The sequence below is a fragment of the Anas platyrhynchos genome, chromosome 11, assembly GCF_047663525.1.
Source record: "Anas platyrhynchos isolate ZD024472 breed Pekin duck chromosome 11, IASCAAS_PekinDuck_T2T, whole genome shotgun sequence".
Taxonomy (NCBI): Eukaryota; Metazoa; Chordata; class Aves; order Anseriformes; family Anatidae; genus Anas; species Anas platyrhynchos.
In genome coordinates, this window is record NC_092597.1 from 5969853 (window position 1) to 5994571 (window position 24719).

The window sequence follows — 24719 nt, forward strand, 5'->3', positions numbered from 1 at the left end:
AAGGTAGAGAATACTTGAATTCCCTCCCAGCATGAAACCTTGTGCATGGATATAGCTATTGCTCTCGGCCATCTCCTGCATCTTGACCTCCAAAGGAATGGAAATGAAGGGGCTGCTGGTCACTGGCCCAGACAGCAGAAGCTGTTTCAGCACTCACCTGTGCTCCTACAGAGCACAGGAATGTCACAAAACCTGGTCCTGAACTTGCAGAGCTCTTCCTTTTGCTGGCAGTCCCAGTTCTACCATGCGGCAGGAGCAGTGCAAGGCACTGCCAAACCAAGTCATTCCCAGGTCTGCAAAAGCGATGGAAATTAAAATGTTAAAGGCATCTGTTTGAAAACCAAGCATCCTGTTTAACAAAACACTGCTCTTCCAACAAAGTAAAAGCCAATTCTGATTTTAAATAAATTGCAGCCCTCAAATGATTGCACTTTCAATGTTATGTCTTAACACTTCAGAAATAAAAGGTAGAAGCTTTTTTACTTATCAGTCCACAAACAACCTCATCATCTGTAGAGAACTGTTAAGTAGGAAAACTTCTTTCTCCAGTATTAGGAAGATCCACACTTTCCAATACAATTACACTTTATAATACAATTATTACAAATCTTAAAAGAAGCCCTGGCTAAAAAAAATTCCAGCATCACAATACTTCCAGTTCAATTGCTACTGAGCCTTCTAATGTGATGATAAGTAGCTCCATTAGGCAAAGTTTTTTGCTTCTTAAATGAGGTGTGATGGAAGTGCAGAGATAAATAACAATATTTCTAACAGAATATAAAATGAGTTAAACACATCTGCACTGGCACTCAATATGAAATAGTTGTCCCTCCTTTTGGACATTTTCAATATGTCAGATACTATTTGCATTCTAAATGAGAATGCAAAGACAAACATTTTTTGAACCAAAAACTTAAGAAAAAAATCAGTTTATGTCAGAGTATTTTGCTTTGTTATGTTCAAAACTCTGTCATTTTACTTTTATACTTACACTTTGGTGTATATTACATCTCCAAACAAAATGTAATGAAACTGAGCTTTTGGGAAATTATGCAAAATTCTGTACAAACACAGTGCAACATTTCAAAGCATTTTATATGTTAAAGGTAGCCTGTTGCAGCAAATTATTTCATACTTGACAAATCCACACATTTTGGAAAGAATAGATTTTGTCAAGTTATTTTCTCTCAACTCTCTCTGATATCAATATGTCAAGTCCATGAAACATCAGACTGTGAAGCTATTACAAATACTGCATGTGTAAATAAGTATCTCCATCTAAATTACTTCATACTTTTTCACCCAAGAAATATAAATGCAACAATAGATCAATCTGACTGTAAATATCTAAATATGTTCTTTAAAAGCCAAAGGAATGTCAGATACGATTTATTTTCAGCCAGTGCAAACTGAGACATTAAGTGGCAATTCTACTTCCATTAGCTAAATCTGGCAAATATGCAACTGTTTAAAGGCATTGTCAATAGCCATTGCACAATTAAGTATTTGTACTGATGCCTTATTAAATTACCCTTTTCAAGTAGGCATAATAAACTAGGAGTTCACTGTACAGATTTTCATGGTGAAAGTCCAGATCACTGGAAAATTTATTTAAAGAGAATGCAGTCCACTGAGTAATGAAGTAAATGTCAAATGGTTTTGGGCAAATAAGCCTGAGTTGCCTTAAAACTTTTTTGGCAGATAGAGCTAAAGAAGACATTGGTAATAAAAAGCCTTCAGTGTAATAGTTTTGATTTCCTGAATTCCCAAATAGACTTTCAAATGCAATGCATCTCCAGCAGCAAAACCTACTTGGTGTGGCATGGAGATCAATACCACGGGCAGTCCAAAATGGCACGACAGAGCTCACACCTCCGTTGGCTTAGCCATAGTTGATGCGATGGGGACCTCAAAAGAGCCCCAGGAGCTGCGGGAAGTGGTGGCTGTCAGGAGCACATGCCCTGCTGCCACTTACCCAGCTCACGGTACCATGTGGGAAGGAAGTAAAGTAAAATTGTTTTGCTCCAGTGAATTACTACTTCCCAGTGGCAAGGTATGTCTTTGAGGGTCAATGCCTCTTAGGATGGGCTGTCCTTGTGGTCTCAAGGTTGCTTTCCTCAGTACTCCCCTCCCCTGACCAGCTGCAGAGCTGTAGGAAAGGCAATCCCCATCCGTGGAGCAGGGCAAAGACATGAGAAGCCTCAGCACAGAGCAAACGTCCCCCACCAGGAGGCTGCTGGCAAGCCCCTCGTGCTGGCCATCAGGCTGATGGCTGATGCAACCATGTCCGGACTCCATGGGTATGTCACTCTGTCCCTCAGTTGCCTACATTATGTCAGCACCTCAGCTGTGCTTTTGTCCCCCCAAGGATTTTGTCCTGCTTGCTTCCACATGAGGAGCAGTGGTTTTACCACATGCTAAATTTTTGAAGACTCCTTGCAACATTTCTTTTTTAGCATTGTCTGCTGCCACAAGGTATGGAGATTTACCATCAGAGCCTTATCCTTGTGCCAATTTGCCACTGCTGAAACAAAAGAGGGATGGCCACAGAATGACAAGATGTTTCCCGTTGGTAAATTGGAATTTTGTCTTTCCAGACAGCTGCTGGGCTGGGCTGCCAGTTTCTTTATACACAGCACAAATGAGCCAGGCATGCGTCCTCCCAGGCCGCAGCTGTGTGCCGGGCTGAAAGCAACCTCAAAGGAAGACAGGCATCGACATTTGCTAGCAGATTTTGGGCTGTTGCAACACAAAAGATTCATCTTAAATGCAACATCAAACCACTTCCAACATCCATCATTTCCTCTGATATATCATATAATCTTTAAATATTTTCTCACTGAATGTACAAAGAGGTTCTTCTCTGAACAGCTTTATTCTGTTGTTAGCCTCAGCCTGATACTTTTAAGAATGGCAAAGTTGCCACATCCAAACTGTTATAGAGAGGGTTGTGAATTTATTCTTTTAAATTATGGCTTAGTATATTTAGTCAGTTTGTTTTATATCAAGCATTTATTTAAGTGGTTTTCATTGTATTGACATTTTATAATGCCCTCCTAATATTCTTATTATTGATTTTAATACTGCAATGGTATTATTCATGGTGACACCTATTGGAAAGCAAGCTTCAATTATATCAATAGATGCTATTATTATAACATTGATAGCATTAATATTTGATAGTGGCATAAAATGTGATGCATTGGCAATTAACTCATTAATGTAGATATCATTAACCAAAAATGTCAGAGTTGTTTTAATGATTTTTCCGTTCCTCTCTTTTAACAAATTCTCTAATCACTGGCTTGCTTTTGTATTTTTGGAGGCATATTCACCACAGAAGTTGTTCTGACAGCTAAATAACATCGTCCCCTCTAAAGAAGAACGGGCGAGCTTTCATGGCTCGGGGGATGTGCAGGGTCCTGAACCAGCAGCATTAGCAGGAGAGCCAGGAGGTGCACCTGCAGCACGCGACAGTCCAAAATAACAGATTTACCAAAACAGAGCCTTTTTGCTTGTTGCTTAGCAACCAGAATTGATCCAGCAAAAAGTCACCTGACTCGGGGATCGCTGGTGGCAATATTACTCCATCATTTTTCTTTTTCCCACTAAACTGATGAAGGTTCTATCAGAAGCAGCTATTAATTGTTTCTTTCTTTTCTCTCCAGCCCCTTAATTATATGGTGGAAGCAGTACTGTCGCTGCCACCAATAGGAAGAGAATGTTGTGAAGCTTAAAAAATTAAGAGACTTATTCAAATCCGGCTTGCTCTAAAAGAGCAAATATTGCAAGCCACAGCTCACTGTCAGCACTGCCATCCCAAAATAAGAAATGCAGCGAGCGGCTCATATAGCAACAGAATAACCATTTTTACCACACCTGCGCTGATGGACAATTTGCAGTAATCTTTTAAAAACCACAGACTAAGAATACTTGTTGTTTTGATGACTCAGTTGGAATTCACCACCACATTTGTCTTGCTTTCATCATTTCTAAACATTAGCATTTTCATCTGTTGACCGAAAGCACTTCTGGTCCTCTATAACATATATATAAACCACTTTTGATCTTTTAAAATCCTCCTGTCAACCTGGAATCACACAGCCTCTTACATTACCTTGTTCTTGTCCTTAATGGTGACCCGCAGTGAACTCTGCACTCCCTACTTTCAGATGTTCAACATCCTTCCTTTGTTAAAAGCTGCTGATCAAAAAGGAACATTGTGCTCTCTGTGTTTCCCTCTATAGCCCCTCACAATCATTTACAGGAATTACACTAAAACACAGGGTATGGACAGTGCAATCTCATTTAACCACATACCATTTTTTGTTTTACTTTCTATAAGACTTAATTCCTTAAGTAAATACGAAAAGAAAATGCGTCTTTGTACTCATCCACTTGGCCCATCATGGGCAGTCAAATACAATATCGCAACCAGGAGTGGCAAAATATTAATCCGCAAACACCTAAATTGCCTTTTTTTCCTTTGAAATGAACGCTGTATATAAGCTCAGATGACATTTGTCCTTTTAAGAAGTGAAGAAATGTTACCTAAATGGAGTATATATCCAGTTTCACTTTTCCTCTGTATCATATTCAGATCTGGTAGATGGGATTTGATGCTGTTTCCCATAATGCCCCCATGGCTTTTTCTGTAAAAGCTTAACAAGGACACAGCATCAGAGAGTCTTTAGTGGCTAATACCCGACCCCTTTCTCTCACATTACAGCTCCAAGTGACCATTTTCATGGCAAAAGGTCACCACCATCCCCATCCCCATGGAACCAATGTGCATCAACCTTCTAACCTTTGCCACTGAGAGATGATAGCTATTTGGGCTGCAATCCCTTCATTACAGATGGTCCATATTTTATATTTAGTGTGGAAGGTCAAATTTAGGAAAGCAATTTCTCTTAAAGCTAAGAGTTCCAATAATCCAAGATCTTCTATTGGCTTATGGGTGAGTGGACAGTAATGGGCTTATGGGCAGCTCCAGATTTTTTCTCTTCACCAGGGAGGGAATTTCGTCGATCTAAATTTTTAGGATTGGGTGGCCACCATTGTTTATTATTCAATGAACTCTTATTAGATTGTATCTGAGCACACTGCAGCAGGCAGAGAGTATTCTTATAAGCAGGCTCGCAGGCTGGATCAATATCTCAAGGCATTTACAATCTTCTTGAAACAGATTAAACAATGCCATTTTAAAATTCTGTTTTAAAGATTATATGCGGTCATACAGTTTTGATAGTGACAAAAGCATTCATCCATTATCATTATTAATCACAATGGCTAATCAACTGTTCAAGCACTTTGCATTTTAATACTAAGAACACCTTTGGTGGAAATAACCTAGCACTTCGCAGCAGATCACAACAGGTCTGAGTGAATCCTGAAACCAGTGATAAAACTCAGAAGATCAAACTCCAAAATGTTGGTTAAAATATATCTGCTCTAACTGCATTGAAAAGGGAACATTATGATTCCTTTTTTGTTTCCATTTTGTATCCATTTTTGTAAACCAACCCAATTATGATAGCCTGACTACTGCAAATATTTATGCACATGCTTAAATACACAAACCAAGTCCTGAGCCAGCAAAACCTTTAAGAGCTTTGCTATGCCCGCTTCCACTCAGGACAGCATCCAAGCATGTGCTTTGCTTTCTGGTAAATGACAGATCCACACGTTGCTTTTGGTGTTTAAGGCAATAGCTTATAATCCATGACACTGCTGAGCGATTTTAGCTCTTGATGGCCATTGCAGTTTGCCTCACCTGGCTAACATCTTTCTTAGTCTTGCAAAACTACTTCAAGACACAAAAGCACTATTGAAGCTGTCTGGGAATAAGCAATTTAAATATTATTTTCTCTTGTCTGTATGATCATGTTCTGTATTAGCCACAAGTATTCACAGCAACACTAGTGAAGGCTGAATTAGTCCAAGGCAGCACTGAGCAAAGTTCCCTGTCAAAAAACAAAGCCTGCTACAGTCAGGGAACAGAAGCAAGACCAGGTCCCCACACCACTAAGAGCAAAGAGCAACTCTTCCTAGTGGCTTCTGGCTGCTGTGCAAAGCATCATTAGCTTAAATCCCTACCCTTTACACAGTTTACAGCAGTACTTTTCAAGTTTCCAGCTTTCTCCTTTAATAACAGATCCATAGATTAGACAAAGAGACCCTTAGGCTAAAAACTCAAGTTATCTGACAGACACTGCAAAAAATGAATGCTATTCATGGTGAAAACTCTAGACCCGAAACAGGATCACACCTGATTTATGGAACTAAATTTCTCAAATGTTTATGTGCACCTCCGTTTGTCCTCACCGCTTGCTGAAACCTTTCAAACACGATTTCAAACATGCCCACAGCCCTCCTCTGGTGCAGGGAGCCAGCCAGCCCTGCGCTCACCTCGTGCCACAAGGGGACCCAACACCCTGCAGCTTGGTGAACACACAGGGCTTGTGAGGAGGAAGGACAAACATGTACGTACATTTGAGTGTCCAAAGACACAGTGTTAATGCTAGCAAGGCTTTAAAATAGCACCCAGCCTCTGCTGCCAGGCACCTGAGCATTAGGAAGAGTCTGCAAACTTACTAGACCCTCCATGTATCACAGAGGGGGCAAATGAAAAGCACATGCTAAACGCCTTCTTCAGACCATCTTGATCTGTTAAGTGAAAAGCTGCAAGGAGCCTGTGCCACATGTTTGCCTTGACAGGGCCTGGAAACACCTGCAGCTTCAACCCGGACATTTGGAGCACATGAGGTGGGAACTGGTGGTGATAATGGTGGTGGTACTTCTAGAAATAACACCGGGCCAATCTGACCCTTCACATAATCCTGCTCTGATCAATGGAGTTATCAGGATATTTTGAAAGGCAAACCTGGCCAGCTTTGCACTGCAATTTTATAGTGGTTCAAAGAGAGTCAGTTTCTTGGGTCTTTTTTAAAGCATCCTCCATCATCTCTTTAACCCAGGTGAAGATGTGCCTGCACAAAGCAGCCCTTGTGTACATGGAAGTCAAGCTCACTGCAAGACTCTGAAGGAAATGAAGGGACGAGAACTGCCTTGCCTTTGTCAATACTCCTCTGATGTCATTTTTCCTCCTTTATTAGGCTCAAATATTGCAACTTTGATAATATTTCTGTATGACACTTCTGTTATTCAAAGCAAATGTAACACAGGAAATTCCTATAGATTTTGTCTTCCATTTTCTGTTACCCAGAAAGTAAAATGCTGTTCCTCACCCAGATGCAACCTATGGTCAGTGCCCTTAGCTATGCCTGCATCAGACTTAATAAATGCATTACGCAGGTTTTAGGGCTCCGACTCATACTTCTGTTGCCAGCAGCCAGGTATGTTTCTAGTCGGGGGTACCGTGGGGCCCTGGATGCAGGCACTGTAGGGACACATCGCATGCTTACCCAGCCCTGGCTGCACGGTGCAGACACAGCCTGGGCTGCACACAGAGCTCGAGGCTGCCTGCTGGCACAGAAGGGGTCTTTCCATTTTTTTCCACTATTATGTGTTATTTGCACAAAATATTCAAGTGATGTGGAATACTTTATTCTCTTTTAATGTAATCGCAGAACGAAAATTTACTTCTATGCACTTTGTGGGACGGAGCTGGTGGCGGTGTTTGAACCCGCGCAGGACCTAACGCAGCAGTGTCCCAGCTCCTGACAGGGCTCTCGTCAGTTCTGACACAGTACAGCAATTTCTTTTTTTTTTTTTTTTCTGTTATTCTTATGGTCAATGAACATTCTCCATAAAAGCTGTACTGTGAAACTAAAACCATCTGCCCTGCGCTTACAGACACATTCCTGTTTTGGAGCCTGCACTGTCATCTATCATAGGTTGTAGCAGTTAATATTAAAATGCTGCCCTGTGAAGGTACGATGGGTGTGGACAGAACCAATTTGTTTATACAATTGTGTTTTGCCACAGAGTAAATTAAGTTACGGGGTATTCATCAAAATTGAATTACCACAGTACGAGCTAACAATTTTCCGAAGACACTGTGACATGAGCACAAAGCAGCCCATGTCAGCCACGGGGAATCACTGACGTTTTGCAGGCTGCAGCTGAATTACTTACCAAAATGATTAGACAAAGGCAATCCTCAGAAAGCTGGAAGTTGCCAGCCAGTGGAGAATGGTGACAAGTCTACAAGAGTGTTACTTCCTACTTAGAGGAGCGAGGAGAAAGGAGAGAGACGTGCTGTGGGTGGGACATCAGTGGAAACAGGCAAAGGAGACATCTCAGGGTGAGGAGGGTCAGCGTCCTTGGGGGCAGGCAGGACTTCTGTCCTGAAACATTTCTGGAAAATCAGACTCTTGGTTGGCTGTTTACTGATCACTTTTATTTTCAGAACTTCTGTAATGAAGTGGAGAAAGACATCACATTTCTTTGCATGAAACACAGAGGGAAGTGATGAAATGATTGTGTTTGAGCAAAGGAAATTCAGGAAGGGCATATGGCAAGTGGAAATCATAAGATTTTTTAACGCTTTACTCTTTTATTTTTTTTTTTCATTTACATCTTTACTCAAAGAAGATGGTTCTGGAAACTAAATAAAAGCATGTGCAGGGAGAAATCACCTTCTAATTTAACAATTTCCTAGAATAAAATATTTTGTTAGTTATCCTCTATTGAAAGAAAAATGCAGCATAGAAAAACCTGCTTTGTTGGAACTGTAGGTAACTAAAAAAGGAGTTCCAGGTGTAAAAGAATTTAAAGAGGACTGAAAAGTTGCTTTTGGAAAAAAACAAACCAATAAACAAAAGCTGAGGGCCTAGTATCTCACCCCTTTAACCTATTTCTTTTAATAATTATTCTATGACACCTCACACTATTCTAAGAAAACAGAAAATGAAAAAAATTGCAAAAAAAAGAAATGTTTCCCTATGCTTTCAAAGCAATAGAAGATTCTCAAATATTTGCCAGAAATCTTAAGAAAATACAAGATGTTGTTTTATAATTCAGTCTCCAATAAAAGCCACATTTCTGGCTACAAAGGCAGAATTGTAGCCAGCTCTCCTTGGGCAGCTGGGTCTGCGCAGTCACTGGGCTTGGGGCAGAGCAAAGATTGCACTGCCCGTTGCCCCGCGCTCCTGCAGGACACGAGCTGGACCCCGTGCGAATTACACCTGAGCGTGCCAAGTGGTGTCCAGATGTCAGCCCCCAGCACGGACCCCGGGCACCCCCTCCCTCAGCCGTGCTGCCTTGGGATGATAGCACCCTTGTAGTCACACAGACGTCCCTGCTCACTGTGAACTATGCTGGGCTTTTGTAAGACTCTTCATTACAACAAAGCAGCTGTGGTTTTTTTTTGTTTTGTTTTGTTTTGTTTTCATTTCAGTGGGCTGAGCAGGGTTGCTTCTTCACTCTGATGGAGATGGGCTTGTAGTTACTGTAAATGTTAGTGGGTGCCATGCAGGTGCCTCAAGAGATGTTGACTGTGCATATTTACATAAATCTAAAAATAAATAAATATACTCACAAACCTCCTCAATCAAAATATGCCAAAGACAACTAAAAGATCTTGAATCAAATATTAATGTTAGAGATTTCTCCAGCCATTTTGTAAAGCTTCCAGCTACCTTTATTACACAGTGTATAATGCACTGTCTTATTTTAGTCCTGAGCTATCAGCAGTATTATCTTTTTGATGGCCTTGAACTGGCTTAATAAAACTGGTCCTCCTCTGAGTGCCCAGGCACGAGCACTTAAGATGGAGACGTGCTAGCACCTGCCTGCTGTGGCCATCGTGGCCAGGAGCTGCCAGTCATGAAAGGCCTGCTCCTTTGGCACGGGTAAGTCCCCTGTCACTTGCCTCATCCTGAAATGTAGTTGAGAGGGCTGTGAATGCTTTCTGCTGTATCAGAGATTTGTCCTCAGCTGACATTGGCTCACACCATGTCTGTCTGTTTTTTCACTCACAGGTTTTTTTTTTTTTCCTTTCTTTCTTTTTGCCTTCTGCAGTTTCCCCGCTATTGAACGTATCATGTAGTTGCCTCTTTGCTGCATGGTGTCCTTTCTGCTGCATTGCTGTAAAGCTCCGTGCCTCATGGAAAGGTCTCAGAGTTGTGTTTTCTAAATGAAGAGGCTGTGATATTACACTTAGTGGCAGCAACCACAAGAGATAACAAATCTGTTTAGAAAGAATCCCATGCAATTCCCTTGCAAATATGAGATTTGCAACATCACTATGGGAACAAAACCAAGTCAGTGGGCTTTCTAAATTTAATGAGGTTCAGATGTCCAAGGGCACCAGCTTTCAGGGGGAGAAGCAATGTCAGAGCATGCAGAGAAAGGATAGTGTTTCCTTAAGCAAAGGAAAGAAAATATCTTGAAAGAGTTTCACCCCTTGAAGTGAATCAGGTGAAAGTTAGTAGTAAAGAGTGAAAGGCAGGCCGCTGGGAATGTTCAGAGGGGATTACATTCTTTCACAGATTGTGACTTTTAAGTTCAATCACTGCAATATTATTTACGACAGTTATAGGCCTATATGGCAGTATATCAAGAAAGAGAGTGATTCATCACTTCCAACGCTTCTTCTTCCAGAGACTGACCTGCAATGCAGCACATCGCAGGCCACAACATCATTTTGGAAGCAAGAAATCTAACAGAGAATGATGTAAAAGCTATTCAACCAGCTTAAAAAATCCCATTGCTTCCAGTGAGCTTTGGAGATGGGCTAGAAAGGAGGCTATTGACAACAGCTGAATTTGCCAGAACTTCCTTTTGCTGAAGATGGCATCTCTGGTGTATTACTCAGACTGAAGGAACAACCACATACACCTTGGAGCTGTTCAGGGCTCCCCCCCAGCTCAGCCCCTGGGGGCAGCAGAGTTTTCTCAGCACCCTGTGGCCAGGGCAGGCTGAAGCTAAAGCCTCCTCCATACAGACTTCAATTCATATCAAGTGTTTGCATCTATGCCAGCTGCTTCAGTGGTAGTATACAAACACAAATCTAGGCCACTGCCCCTCATGCAATAGCCAGGCAATATTGCTTCCTTCAGCAAACATCCAAACTTCCTTCTGTGCTTGCCTATGCCCTTCCCACCTGTGACAAGATAGAAGAGGAGCTCTTTGCAAGCTCCTCATGTATGCAGATGGAATTTACCATAAAGCTCTAGCCTGGGCTGAGTCTTAGAATCACTCAATGCATTACCCACACGGCACTGAGGATTTCTGAAGTGCAAGACACTGCTAGAAATCACACAGTGTCCTCTGAGAAAGATACACCGATATGGCTCTGCTTCAAATACAGAACATTTAAATAAATATTTAGAAATAAATATTTGCTAAGGTAAGCTCATACCTTCAATTTTATAGTAAAAGTGAATGTGCAGTCCTTATGCTCTACCACTTCTTCTCTACATAGCTAAGCTTCTGTTTTCTCTGTTTGGTGCATAATGCACAGCACTGCAAAGCAAATAACGCGAATGTTGCACCTTGCTAGAATACCTCTATCTTCTGCTAGATAGTAGCAGATGGTCAGGTCTCTACAGACAATTCGTCAGCAAAGATGATGTGATGATGTGTTTACAGGTTCTATCGGAATGCCTGTTGTTCACACAGTCATATTTGCTCCAGAACAGAGGTGCCACAGCAGTGCCTGGGGCAGCCCCCCAGGAACCTCAGCCCAGTTGCTCCCCGTGTTCCCAGCAGTCAGTGAAGTGCACGACACCAGGCCCAGAGAACAGAATGGGTTCTCCTGAGCTCGCAGTGCTGTTCCTACCCTCATTGACAGCACTGTACCAAATGCTTAAGCGTGAATTGATAATACATCTTCCCCAAACTGGTCATTTGCTCCCACACACAAAAAAGAAATGTGTAATAGTGACATCTGGTGATGCCTATTTTGCTTATACACACACCGAATTTCACTGAAAACAAGCATAAAAAAAATAGATTGAGGTCTTATTCTTTTCTTTTGCCCCTTTTTTGACACAGCTAACCCTCATCAAATGGTTAACTCACCACTGTCATGTTCAAGGAGATGCATCAGATACTACATGGTCCACCTGGAAAAGGAATTTGTATCTAGATGCTAACATAAAATGAAAAGTGAATTGTGCTGCCACCAGTTACTGCCTGGTTCTGTGGTACACATTACCAGAGCTAAGAACCTCACATTCCTTGCAGTGAGTTCCACAAACTCAATATTAGAAGACACAAAGACATTCTGGTTTAAAAAAACAGAACACCCAAGACTCCAAATTTCTGGTAAAGTTTTTCTGCCAAAGGAGTCTCAGAATGACCTTGTTTTTGTATTAAGATGAAAAAAAAACTAAATGTGTCAGGAGGATACCAATAATAACCAATCCTATTAGGCATCGATCCCCACCTTCCCAAAGTATTTGCTGGGAAGTGCAGGGATTATCATCAGATACTGCGATGCTCTGGTTCTGTAAGTTATCATTTGTGTCCATTATTAAATTAGCTCACCACTGTGGTGGAAATCACTACTTCTTTGGTAACTACACTATGAGTCAACTAGAGCATGGACTGTGCAAAGTCCTATTGGAAAATCCTGTAAAAATTAGGTGGTACAAAATAAACATATCTTTCTGACTCAAAGGGGAGCACTGTGGAAGGGGAACTAGTTTATAATTTTTATTTATGCATGTTCATGAAAGAGTGTGGGGAAAAAAAATACCATTTTTTTTTAGCGGGGCAGCGCTGGTGGGCGCTCAGGGCACTGCTCAGATGGGCAAAGCTGTGCTCTCAGAGCATGGCAGGTGTTGTAAAGACATGCTTCTAGTTGAAGAGCAATGGAGAAGTCACCCCAAATACCTATTGCAAAGAAGAGCTGAGACAGGGTCATTAATGACAATTAATCATTAATTAAACCCAGCATGATACACTGGAAACAGCATGCCAACTAGGCCGTTCTCTGGGCAGTCTCCTTTAACTGGCTCACACAGAGGTTGTGCTTCCAGTTTGAAAGACATGTCACATAGTACGATCCCAAGCCACTCAGTGAAGTTGTGGAAGCAACAATCTTTTGGTTGATTGAATTTTCACTTAATTTAATTTCATTGGAAATCACAGATGGTGTCATCCAGTAGCTAGAGGCTAAAAAGGGGCACTTTACAAACTGAATGAAAAACTTATTAAGTTATAATAAGCAGCCAAAGCAAATGGAGGTGAAAACTTTAGTGCAAACATGCTTACTCTACATTCAGTGATATTAAAATGGAATTTATTTTTATTTTAAACTTTACTTATGCTCGTGGTAAAGCAAATAGCTATAATATGATGCAAAAACCTGGTTTCTGATAAAAGAGAATGGAAATAGATATAATGAGCATAATAATGTTAAAATGTGGATAGGTTAGAATGGCTTGAATGTAAAAAGTTTACTTAAATTGCTTTTTTTTTTTTTTTTTTTCCCAGTCTTTCTCCATCTCTTAGTGAAGCACTCCCCAAGTCCAAATGGCCAGCTCGAAAGGCACTGACAAGTGTCCCCTGGCACATGCATGGTAGAGGACATTTTGTCAGCCTGGAGTCTGGGTGTTGTGTAACTCTTCTGCCTTTCCAGTATCAGCCGACCATTCGTTATCAAAATGACATAGCAATTACTCAAGGACACTGTGTGCTAATCACTGTGCATATTAGCTGGGATACGGCATGTCTGTCAGGGAAAATTTGAAGGGACAAACTGATGCTTACTTTTTCCTCTGTGTAAATTGGAAAGTGAACATCTACTGTTATTGGAAACGGAGCAAATCTTTTCTTGTGATTGAAAAGAACATTTTTGCCCCTCCTCTGATTTTCAACATCATCATTTTTGGAGAGAGGAATCATAAATTTTAAGACAATCCCTGCTCAGAGATGTGTTATTTATTCACCCTGTTAACAGCCATTTCCTGTAATCAGTATAAACTGATCAATCTGCCATAATGAGAATGGAGCCAGCAGCTTCCTGGCCAGGGATGAGTCTGTGTCTCTTCTGATCTGCAGACATAACATATTGGAAGAGAAGACCACTGAATTCCCACATGCTCAGCAGTGAGAACACAGCAGCTTTCCCCTCTGCAGGTAGGTTGCTAAAAATAAGACGTAAGAAGACAATAGTTCTCAGGTCACATGTATTATTACTGATGGAAGAAAAGAGAAAGTTTTCTAATATATGCTTGAATAATTTATTAAATAATTCTGACACTAAAAAAGTGTTTTTCAGTCTCCACTATAATGTACCTGCTACCACTAACAGATAATGCTCAAAAGCGGATCCACAAATGTATTAAGAGCAATGATTTTTGACCTTTCATAGAAAAATGCTCTTATTAGTGCCGTAAATACCTCTGCTGAACACGCGGATGGGGGTAAAGTACTGAGCAAATGAGATTTAGTGAAAAAAAAATGGGATCAAATGGTGCTTTGTTCCCACGGAAGAGTAAGCCAGTAAATAAAGCAACAAAAAATCCTGCCCCTTGCTTCCAGGAGGCTCCATGGGCTGCCCTGTTGCAGTGGTACACTAGCTGGGGGACACAGAAATCATGCTCTTTTAATGACTGATGCATGATTCAAAGTAGGCCAAGAAGTGGCTGAAATAAGTGCTGAAAATAAAATTTCATAGCAATACGTTGAAAGCTGGTATTGTTATACCTTTAATGCAGATTTCGGTTTGCTGGAAGCACAGCAAATGAAGATGTCTGGGCCACTCATCAGCATCTCTGGTGTTGTTTATGAAAACCAAAACAGGCCCAGATTTCTCTCTGCCTTCTTTTCTGGAGTCACTATGTGGACTCTGAAATATAAGGGGCTGAGAAAGTTCCTACAGTCATAACATTTCTTATTTAAAAGTATTAATTACACACCTACAGGAAGTCTTCCCCACCACCCCAGGAAACGCACAGGGTTTTTACATTGCTGTTGCTTAGATGCTGAGCTTTTACTCTTTAAAAGTTGTTTCTCGTCTGTTGCCAAGAGACATCACAGTGCAAAATGTGAAGCATTTCCATCCAAAAAGTGATGCAGCAGCCACCTCCAAACAAATAAGGTGTAAATTTTAATTGATTCCTTTAAAATGCTAAGGGCTTGATCCTGCAAGAAGTTTTACGGGTGTTTGTATTTAATATTCTGACTAGTTCTGCTGCAGTCAATGGTCTTTGTGGATAACTGGCATGAAGTGTGTATGTATTTGCCAGAGCAAACTATTAGGAAAGCAAACAGTAGTGGTAAGTGAATAAAGTTCAATACTACCAGCTTCCTTTTCACTCAGACTTTAAAATAAAAAAGAAAACTAAATGCCTACAATACCATGCTGATGCAGAGTTAACACAACTGCATAATCAGTTACCAGATACAAGAATGCAAAGCTGTGAGAATCACGGTTACTGTGGCTGCAGTGGGCAATTTGACCATGAAGCAGTACAGCGAATATGCAGCTTTGCTTCTCACATGTGCCCTGTAAAAACTGGAAAACAGACAAACTAGATGAATTAAGTTTTGCATTAAAACCTCTACTTTTGTAATAGGTTTTTCTTTTTGTGATACCAGCACAGCCACAACATTGTAACAACACAGCTAATCATGAGTTTTGCACAATACAATAATTATTTCATTTGTGCTAATTGCACGTTTCTTCTAATTCAATGAATACAGAGAGACTTATCTACTCCTTAAAGCTAAAGCTGAACTCCTCGATGCTGCAGGACACGTTGTTTACCGCAATGTCCACTAAAATAATGCCAGAAATTATGTTACTGAATTTTTACTCACAAAAATTCACAGTAGCATGCTAGATGTAGTGCTTACAGCCTGGAACTGTTGGGCAGGTGTCAGGGGAAGGACCAGGTTGTTTTAGGTCTCTGCACAAGTGCTGCCGAGGAGCAAACGCTGCATTACGCGGCTGCCCCGGCAGCTTGCCATCATCTCTATTTCTATGCACAGATGTGCATTGAGTTTCTCGGTTGAGAAGTGCCATGAGAATGAGAAGAATTATTAATAGGGAAATTGTGAGCCAAATAATTTATATCCTGATTTTTCATCAGTATTTTGCAAAATGTCCTCAGCAGCAAATGTTAGAAGTCATGACATTAAATGTTGTTAGAGTACACTCTCTTTCTAACAAATAAGACTGTCTCAAAAGTCACTGACAAAAACTCCAGCATACCCGAAAGGGGCAGGATGTGCCTGTTAGTTTTGAGAATATGTGCTTCATTTCAGCTGTGCTCCCCTTGATGAAACCTCCTGTGATAAATCACAGAGGCCAGATGCATTTCACTTGTTTGCCAATGAATTTGAAAGAGGACTTATAGCAGTTGGGAGTGTAAACACAATTTGATTTTAAAATTATTCAGGAATCATTTTAGAGTTCCCCTGAGGTTTCTGTGTTAACACAAATGGATTTTGCTTGTTGTCAGAAATCAGCTGCTTCTAGAAAAGCTTTGAGGAGGAGACAGGTAACGTGGCACCTAGTCCTATCTGAGCATTTGTGCACAGATCTACATTATAACCCCACTGTAAACATTAAATGTGCTTTTAAGATAATGAAAAACATACTCATAGTAGTTTTTTAAATCTCAATTGCATCTACATTACAAGTCTACGTTAGTTTGCTATAAATATCTTCCACCTTCAGAGCCTTGGTCTAACTCTGCACACCTGTGGCAGGCACCTGCTCCGAGGCTCTGACCCGTGCTTCGGGTCCCGCCGTGTCAGTGCTTTCTGAGGTTGCTCCGGGAAGAGGCCGGGGTTAATTCTTTTCCTGATAAGATGTAGCTGTTAGATCCTCGAGACTAGGTTAGGCAGTTAGAAGCGCACAGGAAGGTTAAAAAAAAAAAAAAAAAAGAAAAAGCAGCCTTCCCACCTCTATGCAGTCCATCTCCTCATCCTGCTGGGGTGGTCTGGGCTCTCTGCACAAAGCCTGTTGTGACAAATGGTGGCACCTCCCTGCTTCCCACCTCCCCATCTATATTCAGCAGCATTCAAAACATGACAGGAAACCTACATAGAAACTATTTGCCACTGATTAGCAGTGCACACATTTTTCATAAGGGGTTTTCCTTTTCCTTTTTTCTTTCTTTCCTTTTTTTTTTTTTTTTTTTGTTTTTGCTAATCATGTTTGGAGACGTTTCCCCACAGAGAACCACTATTTCCTAGTAATGAATAAGCTCAGCACTTGTGAGTTCAAGCTGGCAAATTGCCAATAAACATTTATTATCTCTGAACTGCTGCATGAAGAGTCCAGTGACACAGCTCAAGCAAGAAAAGAGGAAAACAGAAAATCAGGAAAGGAACATGGGTACCAAGTTTTGAACTTCTGAAAGAAAGAAAAGCCTTTTTAGGACCTTTAATTTACAAAAATGAGGTGAGTTTTTTTTATTTTTTTGTCTCTTCCTGTCTTTTAGGATCAAGTCCTCGATCTATTTAGGCTGGTCCTACAACCTGTGGTGCTGCCATTGCCTTTGACAAAGCTGTAGCAGTGCTCTCCCATGAACTTGGTGAAGGACATGCCTGCTGGTGACCCCTCCGCTCTGAAATGTGCAGCTGAGCCTCAAGGGACAAAGGCTGCAGCCTGGTGGTGCAGAGAGCTGCTGGCTGCCCTAGGACCAAGGACTCCTGAGAGGAGAGGTCCTTGTGATGGCCAGAAGCATCAGCAAAGCCCCTGCATGATTACTAAAAAAAAAAAAAAAGAAATTGTCTTTCTCACCCAAGTGCAAAAGCTGATCTCGATGGAGGTCTCTCACATTGTTGCTCTCTACAAATTTCCAATTGCCTATGCCAAATCTTGGTCTAAATACAGGCGTTAAGGGAGCACTCACCTTCTGCAAATTTTTATTAAATCCACACTTCAAAGGGATTCCAATTGTGGCCTGTCCCTAAGGAAAAGATAATCTAACACAGCCCTTTGCTATAATCCACAAAGAAGAATGTGTGGGAATAATGTGTTCACAAACTACCGACACCAGGATCAGATTTTGCTCTGCGTTTGGGCAGCACCTGTCAGCAGAGTGTCCTGACCAAGGATTTAGGCCTCCAGATCATGTGGACGAGCCCAGGCTGGCTTCCTGCAGCATCACGGCAGCTTTTCAGAAGATAAAGAAACTAGGAAAAGGTTCTTTTCAGAAACTAACTGCTGAAGGATAGTTTTTGAGTAGTTAGTGATGAGCAGCCCAGATATCAGCTGACAAACATTTACCGCAGAACTTCCATGAGTTAAAAGCTCATTTCTCTTAAGTAGCTGGACACGGTATGTCTACTGATTTTTTCTTATATGCTCTCTCTTCACCCCCATAAGATACTCCGGGAATTTTACCAGCCTTAACCTCTTGTTTCCCCACAGCTCTACCCCAGATACACTTAGCCAAGTTGACCTTGGCTAAGTGTTCGAGCTGCCTTTAATGAAGAAGGATGCGTGTTGTATATAGATCTTCCCAAAAATCCAGGAAAAAGACAGTTGCCCAGTAACAAAGGGCCCAGTTCAGCTTCTCTTGCTCATGATAAGCAACATCCCCTCTTTCAGATGGTCCTGCTGCTCCCCTCCTCCTACCTGAGTAAGTAAACATGACGGAACATGGATGAAGCACCAGGCAGGGCAGGGCTCTCTGCGGATGGTCTCTGCAAGGGAGAGGGCCCACAGGGCTCTCTTGTTTACTGGGTAGCTGATTTCCTGATATTTTCCTACAGTCGTCTTTGCTGTACAGTGACATATGAGGCAGACACTTGACCTATGCCTGCTATTTAATTAAATGCACTTCTCCACCTTTCTTCTTTGCGTCTGTGTCATGAACCGTGTAAGGATAGACAAAATACAGTGTTGTTAATAGGCAAAACTTATGAAGCTTAAATGGAAGATTTGGCTGGTTATCTTTAATTAAATGGGCATTAATACCATGCAACATCCTAACTCCGAATGTGAAGGCATTAAAATAATTAACTGGTCTAATCTAGGTTTAAGAGGCTTGAAAAGTATCTTGAAAATAGGTGCCAGCGTGATAGTATATCCCTGTGAAGGTGACCTTAATGCTGCACATGGAAGAAACATGCAAGCATCCAGTCCTTTTGGTGAGTTTAGCACATGAATATGTAACATCCCTTCGGTCCTACAATGCGCATTGCATCACACCTCCAGGAGAGCTCTAATGTGAAGACAGGTAATACAACAGCTAGTGCTAAGTGAGGATTTGTGCATTTCCACAAGCCCTAGGCTGATCCAATGGTTTGCATGCGTTAGGTGCATGCCTGATAACCATCTTTTGGCGAGATAAAATTATTTCTTCTTAGAGCACAAAACTAAGGCAGACTAAAGAAAGCTGCTCAGGTCTTTCCCCACAGCCTTGGATACCAGTCTTGGAGAAATGGTATTATTACACTGAAATGTGCTTTCCACTAGAGACCTTTATATTGCTATTTCTAGACCAAGGTATTTGCACCCACTGAGCATATGCATTTTAGACTTTTGGGGAAAAAAAAAAAAAAAAAAAGGAACCTTTACTTATTGACCTAAAGAGAATAACAAGAAGAATAAGCAAGGCCAGTTGATTTTACCTACCCTCCCCGAAGAAGACCCATTGGCAGCGTGCATCTGTTCAGGCTGGAAGGTCGTCAGCGGACACTAAGATCTAGTAAATTTTCTTTAAATGGAAGCTTAAATTCTGAGTAAATTAAACTGTGTCCATGCAAATCATGCTGCTGTTAAACAACAAATCCTAAATTATAGTACATAAAATCAGTCATTAATGCTTGGAAGCTCTGATCGCAGTATTAACTCTGGGATGGAAAAAATCCAAACCACTATAGCTAAAATAGAAAGGAAAGGAAAGGAAAGTGCATCCCTAAACCCTGTTGCAATCTCGGCTGCCCAGTACAGTGGCAATCTGCAGGATTTTTGTCTTTATTTATCGGACTGCATAATCTAATTATCTCTCATTAGTCCAAAGCTGATTATTTCATTTATCTTTGTATATGTGACAACAAAAGGCTCTCTTTAATTAAGCAGATCAGCAATTAGCTGTTGTTTTATAGGCAGTTTTAAACATCCCTGTACAAATAGCATGCAGCATGATTGTAATCAGATGCTCAGGGAAGAATTGTAGATGAGGACATTTTGATTTACAGCCCCATTTAGTTTAAAGCTACGCTGGCAAGTCTAACTCCAAAAGCAAAGGCTTATGAGCTATGGCCAAGTTGCCGAACAGGCTCGGTGGAACAAAGCCTAACTCAGATCTGCCAGTGAAATTTAGGAGATCTGCAGAAGAGACTGTCATGGGCTGACACAGATGAATATGGGAACTCGGTTTCCATCAGACAGGATTGTTCACATTCAAACTCCATAGTGAAACAGCAACAGGCATGTTTGCCTGTGCAGAGCTCTGTTCAGCTAGAGCAATCAGGAGTGTCTGTGCTTAACTGAGAGAATCACTTCCCATTTGTGATGATGTTGTTTGCAGCAGCGGATGATGCAAGAAACACAAAACAACTTGATTTAGTCCATGAACTATCCAAAAATTCAGAGCAGCAAAAAGGCTGGAGTTCAGGTATCCTTCCAAAAATATTTGGGTGAATTCCACCACCAGTGATTCCCTCATCTCCTCTAAAAAAGGCCTCTCCCACTGGGGGGCCAGTTCTCGTTGTTCCTGGAAGAGGAGTGTGTAGTCACTGCCTTCCAGTCCTGCACTATGGATATCATAGCTGAGCCAAAATGTCAGAGCAAGTTTTTGTTTAACCATCACAAAATTCTGCATTAATTTTATCAGCAAACGATTTCTTGCATCTGGCAAATATGTATGTGTCAGTACGGCTCAGGGTCTAGAGAGAAAAAAAATGCAGAAAAGAAAGAAAAGCAGGATTTTCTTTCCTTACAGTAATTTGTGAACATTAGGAAGTTTTAATTTTAAGACATAAGTGCTGCATTAAGCACAAAGAAATTGAATAGGATGTGTCTGGTAGTATAGAGAGAAAGAACAATGGATTGGAATGCAAATCTGCACACAAACTCATATTTGTAAGCATGGGTATTGTCCATTACTTGAGAGTAGCTCAATTTAAATAATCAATTTGCAAGAGAAAACTGCTGGTGCATTTAATATACTGAACTTCCCCCACTGGACTGTGCTTGTGACCTACTCTGCTTAAAATATGGAGAAATTAGATTAAACAAACTAGAACAAAACAGATGCTCCTTTCTTTACTTCATTTTGCAATTTCTTGTTTCTCAAAAATCACCTGGAAAATTATGCTTATTTATGCTGATACAATTATACAATTTTCAAAATACATGTTTTTTTTTTGCTTTGCCTAAAGACAATTATTTTTTATGTTTTTCACCCTTACCTTTGGATGGAGACATTTTAAGATTTTTTTTTTTTTTTTTTTTTTTTTAACAGGAATAACTGATATTCCAGCTAAATGTGTGGGTTGCTCTCAAACCTACAAGGAGGTATTGGAAACTCTGGAAGAAACAGGAAGGTCTTTCAATGCCCTTTGGCCTTCTTTCTGCTAATAGAAAAGAGATTTCTCTGCACAGGACTCCTTTGCAAAGTATAATAAGCTTGGAGCAATGCAGTGTTATGAAGCTATTTACCTGCTGGTAATTGGCAATTAAGCCCAGTATAAAAGGCTAATGGCAATTCTCTTCTGCTTGCAGAGTAAGAGGTACAAATCTTGCTTGAACAAACTGAAGACATCTGTGAAACTCCCTGAAGTGAGTCATGAAAAGGACATAACCTCTCAACCACTTGCCATGAATTTTAAGGGCAGAGTCCCTAAAAACCATAGATGAAATCATGAATCTAGGGCATCTTGCAGCACAGAGGGAATTCACATTGATTTGTATGGATGAGACAGTAGCAGTCTTCATCTAAGTGTAGGGAAACAGCTAAGCTGGGCCCAGGCTCCTGGAGTCCTGATGCAACCCCACCATTGACTACAAACGTTGCTGGGAGACTTGGATGACCCTCTCTGAACAAGGTTTTTATTTAGAAGAAACAAACCACATCCAGTAGCACTGCTCTCAGCACTGATAGCAGGGACAGAAAAGGCTAACAAAAGGCTGACAAAAAAAGTGCTCGAAGTGATTACTGAGTGGCTGTTGAACACAGCCTAGTGAATAAGAAAAGGCCTTCTCTAGGGTGTTTTTTCCTTCATATTCTGTCCAAAACACATCTGTAGAAACAGTGGTTGAATCCCACCTATTCTTTCTCTTATCAAACGTGGTCTTAAAACGAGAATAATGCTCCTCCATTGGGTATATTATGGGAAGTCCCATGGATGATTCAGGATTACACTATTTAGTAGGTACACTGAGAAGCAGAAAAATAAGAACAGAAAGAGAATCTCCTAGATGGATGATAGCATATTCTCTGAGAGAGACCAGTGGATCATCAGGCAGCCTGGACAGTCTGCAGCTGCAAACTTCCAGAAGTGGTGACGTGTAGGACAGAGCTGCATTTCCATGCCACCTCACAGGCACAGCTGTGGTCACAGCTTCATTAAAAGCCAGAAATGACAGTCCTGTCTCAGAGTGTTTGTGACCTAAAGACACTGCTGCTAGACACCTCCTAGAAAGAGCAAAAGAGATGTGACCCCAGCTCTTGGCCCCTACACAAAAAGATGCCAGAGAATACTGCAATGAAGTGCTGTTAACCCCCTTTAACAATATTTTCCTCTTTTTACTATTAAATATTGGTCAATATTCAGGCAAAAAAACATCCCTGACTGCACTATGAAGTCAATATGAATTTGAACTCATCAACCACAAGAACAGCTTTAAATTATGGCAGAAAAAAAAGTAGACTGAGCCAAGGGTTGTGACAGCTGAAAACCATCTACACAACAAGATGCTACAATGGTAGCATCTTCTCCTATCCCAAAAACTAGAATAAAAATAAAAGTTCTGAATGATGTCGGATCTCCAGTGGTGTGGGGCTGCTGGGGGAACCATGGCCTTGCTGTTCCCTCAGCTGACCCAGGAGCCAGACCTTGGTCCACACTTGGCCACTCCATGAACCCACGGTTCCTGCACCTGGCTGGAGAAGACAGTAAACTACATTTAAAACAGCTTTCAGTGCTGGATACCCCATCAGAAGTGAGCTGCATCTGAAGGGGAAGAGTATAGCTGTGAATTCCTCGAGGTAAATTATTTTGATGCCAAGAACGGCACCACCAGCTAACTAGGTCTTCTGAAGCCTGGCTGCCCTTCATTTTCAGCTTCTGACCATTCGCTGGTTTTTGCACTTCTGACTTACTTCTGCCTCATGAAGTGCAAATGAGGAGCCTTTCTGAGACATGTAAATATCACCTGATGTTCCTCTAGTCCACTGGGCCATAACCCAGACTTTCACTACAACACAGGTTTGCCACCACTGGCTACAGCCACGTGTTTCTTATGCTTCATTTACATTTCGTAATTCTCACAGGCTCTGAGTAATAAGCAAAAAAACTGGCCAACAGCTCTAGCACAACTCTTTTTTTTTTTTTTTTTCCTTAGAAAAAGTAAAATGTTAAGTACATTGGCTTATTTCTGATAAATATATATTGCAGCATATAGTTTTTAGGACCTGAAGAACCTCTTGCAACATACAAGAACAGTTTGAAGGTTAGGACTTCACATTTGTACTTTTGCAATAACACGGGCAACTCTTCTGCTTCCCATTTTGCAGATGAAGAAGCTGAGCAGGTCATTTTATGACCTTGTCTTTATGCTACAGTAAGAGACTAGCAGAATGGGAAAAGAAGCCAGATTTCTTTCTCTGCATTCCTTTCCCTCCTTCCTAAAACACTCTGGTCCCAATTTTATCATTAAAATAAAATAAATAATGGAAACCACACATATGTGTGACCGACACATTTTGGTCTTTTCTCTGAATCCATTCAGACTCACCCACCTGGATGGGAGGTGCGGAGCAGAGTATGGCTTGATCCTGGATGAAGCTAGCAGAGAGCTTTGGGGGATTTAATGGCCATTTGGTGGTTACCAGCAGGCCCAGGGAGGTACAGGTGCTGGGAACGCTGGTCAGGGATTTGCTTCTGCCCTTATCAGTTGGCCTAAATTTATCTTGGCAACTTTTAGGAGCTCTACTTCAATGGAAAACACCTATTTTATCCAACACTGCCTCCATGTTTTATCCTGGATTTCACATGAATTTTGTTTGTAATATAAGTGTATTTGAAAAGCAGCTACTTTCAGCACAGGGCTATTTTTAGGTGGCACGTGGGACTTCAAAAGATAGAAATCACACTGTCTCCTATTTTTTTCTTCTGTTGTTCATACCCTCCTTATTCCAAAATTACAAACATCCATGTGCAAAAATATCAGACCTCTTACAGACCTACTTCTTCAGAGAAAAACCTGTCAGCTTGGCACTGTAGGAAAAGTCCACTGTGAAGAGGAAAGAAGAAAAACTGTTGCCCTCAGCCAGGGGCTGAGGCTTTGTCCTTAAAAGGTGGGTTTCATTTGTCAGTTTTCTGGGACAAGCCCCACAAGTGTGCAATGAACAGCTTTTTGCATTATTGTTCAACATTTCCGAAGGCTTTCCTAACTTTGTTTTTCATGCAGTTAATTACTCTATGTTACATCTGATTTTTCTCATGGCTGGTTATTCAAAAGGTAGATAAGGGAAAACAAGAAAGTGCAATACACTGTAGAAATCTACTTCTCTGGTAAGCAAAGGTGAATCTTTAAACTTCTGTATTTCTTTTTCACAAAATAAAGATAATTTACTTTTCTGGAAGTAAGATGAGCTCAGTGTTGCAAC

At 41.0% G+C, this 24719-nt stretch overlaps 2 long non-coding RNA genes across 2 annotated transcripts in view; one reads left to right on the plus strand and one right to left on the minus strand.

The window, feature by feature from the left end:
• The window catches only part of LOC113844997 (uncharacterized), a 121863-nt gene extending 97490 nt beyond the window's left edge, over window positions 1–24373 (minus strand). The window contains exon 1 of the long non-coding RNA XR_003500139.3: window positions 23850–24373. This is a non-coding gene — a long non-coding RNA (uncharacterized lncRNA). The remainder of the gene's footprint in view (window positions 1–23849) is intronic.
• On the plus strand, window positions 13675–19392 carry LOC119718039 (uncharacterized). The gene is made up of 3 exons (XR_005268650.2): window positions 13675–14055; window positions 17206–17332; window positions 18308–19392. It is a non-coding gene; the product is annotated as an uncharacterized lncRNA (long non-coding RNA).
• Window positions 24374–24719: the final 346 nt, after the last annotated feature.